This window comes from Syngnathus scovelli, chromosome 3 (genome assembly GCF_024217435.2).
Source record: "Syngnathus scovelli strain Florida chromosome 3, RoL_Ssco_1.2, whole genome shotgun sequence".
Taxonomy (NCBI): Eukaryota; Metazoa; Chordata; class Actinopteri; order Syngnathiformes; family Syngnathidae; genus Syngnathus; species Syngnathus scovelli.
In genome coordinates, this window is record NC_090849.1 from 5529356 (window position 1) to 5538010 (window position 8655).

The 8655-nt window shown below is 51.8% G+C and overlaps 1 non-coding gene and 2 pseudogenes across 1 annotated transcript; all 3 read right to left on the reverse strand.

The window, feature by feature from the left end:
- Positions 1-1194: 1194 nt before the first annotated feature.
- On the reverse strand, positions 1195-1312 carry LOC125965906 (5S ribosomal RNA; annotated as a pseudogene).
- Positions 1313-1942: 630 nt separating this feature from the next.
- Positions 1943-2061, reverse strand: LOC125965890 (5S ribosomal RNA). Its single transcript, XR_007479993.1, has one exon. It is a non-coding gene; the product is annotated as a 5S ribosomal RNA (ribosomal RNA).
- Positions 2062-4583: 2522 nt separating this feature from the next.
- On the reverse strand, positions 4584-4702 carry LOC125965901 (5S ribosomal RNA; annotated as a pseudogene).
- Positions 4703-8655: the final 3953 nt, after the last annotated feature.

Sequence of the window (8655 nt, forward strand, 5' to 3'; positions counted from 1 at the left end):
AACTTCTTCTGCATTCTTCTTCCTTTTATTTTATTTTTATCTTAACTACTTCCACATAATTCATCTGATTTATTCCATTACACTTTTAACCTCCTAGATTCAAATTCAAATTTGTTGGATTCTGTCCACAATTTAGGGAGCGCGTTATCTGCGCCTCACGGCAAAAGCCTTTGCCAATCACCTGTTATCCAATTTACTCACTGCGTGCTCGTTTGATTTCTTCAGATTTAGGAAAATGCAAAGACACTGAAGCAGAAATTAGACTTAGACAGATTGGTTGAGTTCAATCACAATTCTTGTTCAAAAAGCTCTGTTTTCAGGAAAGTACAATACAGCGCTGGGCCCTTCAAGAGCGGAAAGTCTCCATTCAGAAAAGGCAAAGTCCAAGGTTGTTAGATCAGTTTTATATTCAGTAGCACATTGTGGGCTGGGATTGATGGGCGATGAGTCTTCGGGGTGGGGCAAGTTCGAAGGAGAGTCTGCTTCCATGGGAGTGGTGCTGGTTATGGGCGACTCGGTGTGTTGGGGGGGGGGGCTGTTGGTGTGTGTGTGTGTGTGTGTGGAGGGGGCTGTTGTCTTCCATCCCGTCTCTCGGCCTTGGCGATCATCTTTGGCCGAGTTCTCGGGTGGCTCCTTCTGGCACCCACTGGTTTTATCTCCACGTGACCTTCCTGTGAACATTCTTCTCCAATCTTGGACATACACTGTCGTACCGCATTCAACCGTATCTTTTCTTTGTTAGGCAAACTATTTCCCTCTGTGCAGAGCGTTCAGTAGTAATCAAAAACTGGCGTCTAGCATTAGTCAAAACATAAGATACAATCAAGTACTGAACGGTCAAGACGACTCTGGCCGTGTCCATGATTCAGAGAAAAAACATCAGGCATGCATTCCACAGTTCCTTAAGGGTCATTAAGCTATTTAGGCAATATATCAAAAGTCATTTGTTATTTCAAAGTCCTCAGAAATATATATATCAGATCATAAAGTTATAAAAACCTTTCTCATCACCACTTATCAAAAATGTCTAGTTATGTCTTCTTTATTGATTTGGTGTGTAGGTATAATTATATGCTTCAAATGTTTCTTTTATTTATTTAATATGTGAATATACTTGTCTGCTTATGTACTTTATTCAATGAGGTTTGAGCATATCTGTTTTTGTAGCGAGGCAGGACTTTTTGTATTTCGACCTCATTCCTTCACTGGTATTCCCAGGCGGTCTCCCATCCAAGTACTAACCAGGCCCGACCCTGCTTAGCCTCCGAGATCGGACGAGATCGGGCGCTCTCAGGGTAGTATGGCCGTAAGCCGTGAGACCGCTCAGAATTTTTCATTTTATAGACACAATCGCCCCTGAAACCATGCCAAGCAGCGGCGGGACTTGATGGCTGTGGTAAAAGTTTCCTTTCACAATTGACGTGGGAAAAAAAAAAAAAAAAAGGCTTTCAGCACCTGGTATTCCCGGACGGTCACCCTTCCCTTTTGTTTTTTTTTGTTTTTTTTACAACCAGGGCCGAAACAGTCTTTCTTCCAAGGCTTTTGGTGTTTTCTGGAAATATGGCTATCATGAAAAGTTATTGACAGCTTTTTATGCGGTAGCACGAATTTGCCGTTGCGACCTGCATTTTGCTGAATCAAAATAAATGCCTTGAAAAGTTTAAAAACACTTCATGGAAGTGTTGTGTTGGGTTCTTTTACAAGTCAAGCCTGCTGCTTTGAGTTCACAGGGAGCCATGCTCACTGTACATAGTCTGCTCTCTAGCGGTAAAAAATTTAACTACAATGCTGTGGATGTCACCACATAATATAGCTTTCAAACTCGTGTTATAGTTTCAATGTCGGAGTTTAAATTAGGCTTGCTGTTTCCGGATGCCATTCGTGATGGGTGTTGTAAAAAATAGCTTCTTAAACGATTGAAGTGCACATAAGAAAAAGAAAAAGCTTACAGCACCTGGTATTCCCAGGCGGTCTCCCATCCAAATACTAACCAGGCCCGACCCTGCTTAGCTTCCGAGATCGGACGAGATCGGGCGTTCTCAGGGTAGTATGGCCGTAAGCCGTGAGGTGACCCAACATTTTGCATTTTATAGACACAATCGCCCCTGAAACTAGCGAGCGAGCCAATGAAGCCTTCAAAACTGCTTCGGCACATGGAGACCAAGCATCCTGCATTAAAAGACAAACCTTAACCACTTCGGGTTTCATTGTGTCCGATTACGCCTGGATGGGACCGGCTCGTTTCTGAGAAACAAGCTCGGTGCTCCCAATAATTCAACGTAATGGTGACTTTTATTTTTATGTGGTTTATATTTGTTTTTATGCCAGTCGTATCATTTTATTTAATCGTATTTACCGTATTTGCCGGTGTACAGGTCGACTCGGTGTATAAGTCGACCCCCTAAAATTCGACGGAAATTTACGATTTTATGATATATCCTTTGTATAAGTCCAGCTCAATTGTTGCATTATATTAAACTTCAAAATTCAATATGCGAAATTTATTGACGAAATGTGTTCAAATTCTGGGAGGCCGTGCGCATGCTGCTGTTTATAAGCACCGCGGAGGAGATCGCGGCCGGCGAGCTCGCGCACGCCGCCCGGCACCAACGGGAGGCCGGAAATAGCTCCAAGCCGAACGGATCGGCACTTTATAAGCACCGCGGAGGAGATCGCGGCGCCTCATTGGACTTCCAGCGGCCGGCGAGCTCGCGCACCCGCCCGGCACATCCGGGAGGCCGTGCGCAAAGAGCCAAGTGGCCGAAAATAGCCCCCGCCGAGCGGATCGGCTGTTTATAAGCACCGCGGAGGTGGTCGCGGCGCCTCATTCGACTTCCAGCGGCCGGCGAGCTCGCGCACCCGCCCGGCACATCCGGGAGGCCGTGCGCACGAGCCAAGTGGCCGAAAATAGCCCCCGCCGAGCGGATCGGCTGTTTATAAGCACCGCAGAGGTGGTCGCGGCGCCTCATTCGACTTCCGGCGGGCGGCGAGCTCGCGCACCCGCCCGGTACATCCGGGAGGCCGTGCGCACGAGCCAAGTGGCCGAAAATAGCCCCCGCCGAGCGGATCGGCTGTTTATAAGCACCGCGGAGGTGGTCGCGGCGCCTCATTCGACTTCAAGCGGCCGGCGAGCTCGCGCACCCGCCCGGCACATCCGGGAGGCCGTGCGCACGAGCCAAGTGGCCGAAAATAGCCCCCGCCGAGCGGATCGGCAGTTTATAAGCACCGCGGAGGTGGTCGCGGCGCCTCATTCGACTTCCAGCGGCCGGCGAGCTCGCGCACCCGCCCGGCACATCCGGGAGGCCGTGCGCACGAGCCAAGTGGCCGAAAATAGCCCCCGCCGAGCGGATCGGCTGTTTATAAGCACCGCGGAGGTGGTCGCGGCGCCTCATTCGACTTCAAGCGGCCGGCGAGCTCGCGCACCCGCCCGGCACATCCGGGAGGCCGTGCGCACGAGCCAAGTGGCCGAAAATAGCCCCCGCCGAGCGGATCGGCTGTTTATAAGCACCGCGGAGGTGGTCGCGGCGCCTCATTCGACTTCAAGCGGCCGGCGAGCTCGCGCACCCGCCCGGCACATCCGGGAGGCCGTGCGCACGAGCCAAGTGGCCGAAAATAGCCCCCGCCGAGCGGATCGGCTGTTTATAAGCACCGCGGAGGTGGTCGCGGCGCCTCATTCGACTTCCAGCGGCCGGCGAGCTCGCGCACCCGCCCGGCACATCCGGGAGGCCGTGCGCACGAGCCAAGTGGCCGAAAATAGCCCCCGCCGAGCGGATCGGCTGTTTATAAGCACCGCGGAGGTGGTCGCGGCGCCTCATTCGACTTCCAGCGGGCCGCGCACTCGCGCACGCCGCCCGGTTCAAATTTTCTAAGTGCAACGCACAATGAGATGCATGAGAAACGGCCTTGGTTACCATCACATTTGAAGCGATGAGTACGAAGTTAAATTTTATGACTCGGTGTATAAGTCGAGGTCGATTTTTTTCGGTCGATTTTGGATCGAAAAAGGTCGACCAATACACCGGCAAATACGGTATATATACTTATTATAAATGTAGTATTTATTTATATAGATTTATTGTTTATTTATATATATAAAGGCAGGTCCGCAAAAATATTTCTGACGCGTAGCCGGTCCGTGGCGCAAGAAAGGTTGGGGACCACTAGTCTAAAAGAATCTGGCCGTAACTGGAATAGGGTTCTACGCGAATGCCCAACGGAAAAGTGAAGTGCACAAAACCTGCATTTGGCTGTATCAAAATAAATGTCATGAAAAAGGTAAAAACACTACATGGAAGCGCAATGTGTTGTGCTGGGTTCTTTTACAAGTAAAGACTGCTGCTTTGAGTTCACAGGGAGCCATGCTCTTTATTCACTGTACATAGTCTGTCCTCTAGCGGTAAAAACGTGAACTGCAATGCTATGGCTGTCGCCACACAATGTAGGTTTTAAACTCGTGTTGTAGTTTCAGTGTCGGAGTTCAAACCAGGCTTGCAGTTTCCGAATGCCATTCGTGATGGGTGCTGTAAAAAGTTCTTGGCTTAAACGATTGAAGTGCACATAAGAAAAAAAAAAAAAAAAAAAAAAGCTTACGGTAACTGGTATTCCCAGGCGGTCTCCCATCCAAATACTAACGAGGCCCGACCCTGCTTAGCCTCCGAGATCGGACGAGATCGGGCGCTCTCAGGGTAGTATGGCCGTAAGCAGTGAGACCGCTCAGAATTTTTCATTTTATAGACACAATCGCCCCTGAAACAATGCCAAGCAGCGGCGGGACTTGATGGCTGTGGTAAAAGTTTCCTTTCACAATTGACGTGGGAAAGAAAAAAAAAAGGCTTTCAGCACCTGGTATTCCCGGACGGTCTCCCTTCCCTTTTGTTTTTTTTGTTTTTTTTACAACCAGGGCCGAAACAGGCTTTCTTCCAAGACTTTTGGTGTTTTCTGGAAACATGGCTATCATGCAAAGTTATTGACAGCTTTTTATGCGGTAGCACGAATTTGCCGTTGCGACCTGCATTTTGCTGAATCAAAATAAATGCCTTGAAAAGTTTAAAAACACTTCATGGAAGTGTTGTGTTGGGTTCTTTTACAAGTCAAGCCTGCTGCTTTGAGTTCACAGGGAGCCATGCTCACTGTACATAGTCTGCCCTCTAGCGGTAAAAAATTGAACTATAATGCTGTGGATGTCACCACATAATATAGCTTTCAAACTCGTGTTATAGTTTCAATGTTCAATGTAAAGGCATCCAGGCCGATTCGGAGGCAGGTTCGAGTGTGGCCAGAGGGTGCCTCCGATGCAATTCGTGACTGCTTCGACACCACTGACTGGGACTTGTTTAAGCAGGCAGCCACCTACAACGATTGGACGGACATAGAGGAGTATACTGACTCTGTTACCTCTTACATCACGAAGTGCATCGATGATGTGACTTGCTCGAAATCCGTCGTCACTCGCGCGAACTGGAAGCCGTGGCTGACGGGGGCTGTTCTCAGACTGTTGAGGGCCAGGGACAAGGCTTTCAGAGCGGGGGATGAGGCTGGCTTGAGGACAGCGAGGGCCGACCTGTCCCGAGGCATCAAAGAAGCGAAGAAGGCGTTCTCGTGCAAGTTCTCCACCCACTTCAAGGACAGCAAGGACACACGTAGCCTTTGGCGGGGCATTCAGACCATCACGGACTACAAGCCCGCGCCGAGGAGCTGTGAGGGCGACGTCCGTCTGCTGAACGATCTGAACCGCTTCTTTGCTCGCTTCGACGCCCAGAACAGCACTTGCCCGCTGAAGTCCACTCCCCCCCCACTAGCTACCCCCTTCTGCGTAGCGTGCGGCACTGTTGCGCTATTTTCGGGAATGTCTGCTGTACGCGCACTTGCTCCTTTTTTTCTGCTCCTCTTATTTATTTATTTATTGTTGTGTTATTTATTCATTATTTATTCAGCACACTTTTGTTATACTTGTTTACTTGTTTGTCTGTTGTGAGCCATGTCTTGTCACCGTGGGATAGGGGGGAACGAAATTTCGGTTTCTTTGTGTGTCTTTGGCATGTGGAGAAATTGACAATAAAGCTGACTTTGACTTTGACTTTGACATCTCGGCCAATCTACACGCCGAGGGCTTCGATACGTACAAGTACGACGCGCCCACTGACGCGCTCTACGTGGGCCTGGGGCAACACACAGCACGTGACTTTAAGACAGTGCGTAAGGGTTCACGCGTTTGTTTCAAGCTTTATGGAGCGGAGCCCATGCAATTTGAGGTGCAGGTGGGCGCGCAGGGTGGTAGCAGTGTCACCTTTATCACGGCCGTGGAGACGTATGCCCCGGAGTTTGAGCGCCCTCGTGACGTTCAGTACCACGGCTGCTTCATTCTACCCACTGCCGACTTTTCCGCCATGTGCCGGGGTTTCAAGCCGGGCACTATGACTATTGACGCTGTGCTGGAGAAGCAGGTTAGCATGTCCATGTGTATTGAGGGCTTCAAGACAAAGACGTACCGCTTTGGTACGGCCACGGACAAGCGCCCCGAGTACCACGCTGAGGTATCCTCCGACCGCATCCTAAAATTGGCCAAGATGGCAGCATTTGCAGACAGCAAAGAGGGTGTGCGAATGTACGTAGGTGACCTAATCAAGTTCGTGGCAACGTACAAGCTGGGTACTGTTGAGGTGCACATAGACGTTACTCGTTAGTGAGCATGTACTTAATGTCCCTGTCTATGATACGGATAGCCAGCTGGGCTGAGTACGTCTGGTTGTTCATCAGTGTGATTGTGCATTTGTACAGTCCGGTGTCAAACCGGTTGGGTCGGGCTCACCGCAGACCAGTACCGTTACATCAGCCTCGCATCGGCCCGCGGTGGCCAGCAGCAGCAGCAGCAGCAGCAGCAGCAGCAGCAGCAGCAGCAGCAGCAGCAGCAGCAGCAGCAGCAGCAGCAGCAGCAGCAGCAGCAGCGTCCAAAGTATTCCAAGTATGCGTGAGTGTCTATGAGACAAGTGGTCGCCATGTGCAAAGAACGTAACATCGATGTGAGAAATGAAGATACCGGGCGCCCGTACACCCACGCAGAGCTGTGCAAGAAGCTAACGGGCAGTTCTCCCACCATCACGGTACCCGAAACTGTTACAAAGTGCATGAAGATCCCCATAGAGGACATTCGCAACAAGTGTGATGAATTGGAAATATCCCCCATGTCGCCTACCACGGGCATGAAGCGTAACAAGAACAGATTGTGTCAGCTGTTGGTGAGGGCTGTACATAGTCCCACACAGCGTAGCCCGTCGCCTCAGCGGCCCTTGGAGGAAAGTCTCTTGGCGATTGAGGAGAGCGCTGAGATGGAGATCCAAAGACGATCCAACACGGACAACAGCGCCCCGGTGCAACAGCCCCTGTGTGAAAGTCCGAGAAGACCACTAAATGACGACAGCCCTCCGGTGGCGAGCCCCAGCATGGACGGCAGCTCGAGAGGGCCACTGGATGAAGACAGCCCTCTAATGGCAAGCCCCAACACGGACGACAGCTCCCCGGTGCGACGGCCACTGACCGAAGGTCCAATGACGCCCGTCAGCCCAGACGGTCCTATGGTGCGAGCCAGGCAAAGCCCGTCGAGATCCCCGACCAGGACTCTGATGATACCCGACGGCCCAGACAGCCCTCTGGTGCGAGCCAGGCAAAGCCCGACGAGGCCCCTGACCGAGACTCTGATGACATCTGACAGTCCGCTGGCAGACTACAGCTACAGTACACGGCCCCGGTCTAACAGCCCCGTTGCGGGCTCTCCGGTGCAGCGGCCCCTGACTGAAAGTCCAACGAGGCCCGTTAGGCCATTGGTGGACTACGATAACAGCCCGTCTAGCAGTCCCTACTCCATAGGCACCGGTCCGTCATGTTCCATCGTTACTAGTCCGGTGTCTACCAAGCGACCCCTTGATAACGAAGCTTCACCTCTGGCGAAGCGTGTGCGGTTCGAACCCACGCACACGCCTGTTCCTCTACGCAGCCTCCGGGAGTGGACCGATATGGTCGCCATCATGTCGGAGTGCGAGTTGCTGAACCGTTGTTTGGAAGGCGGTGTGCCGGTCAATGATCCCAGGACGGGGCAGCGCCATAGCGTCGCACAACTGCATGACGAGCTGCTCGAACAGGTAGCCGAGGAGCTACGCGTCTCACAGAGGTCATTTGAGGAACCCCTGTACGGCACCGAGACTCTGGAGGACCTGAAGAGAATGCGCGCAGCCACACATATTTCCTTGCGGGACTGTAACATGGAGTATCGTTCTGCCGACAAGCTCAAAGACTTGTACGTTAAACACCTGGGTGATGCGTGGCTTTGGCCCAGCATGGATGAGATAGAACGGTTGATGTCCTCCGAGAGCCCCGTGACCATTAAGATGCGGGCGCGTGTTTACAAGCTGCCGCTCGTCTACAACTATGATGGTGGATCCCGGCCCCTCCAGGAGATTGCCCGTGATGTGCTGTACGAGCAAAAGAGCGCCGAGCGGCGTGCCCTATACGACTCTTGCGACGAGCAGCGGAGCCGGTGCAACATCGATAGCTTCAACGAACACTCTGTGCGCCGGGGGGAGCCCTGCGCGACTCCCCCTTGGGAACGACCAGTGCCCCAGCCCATGATCAACACATCTCCCATCTTTTCTACACTACGTG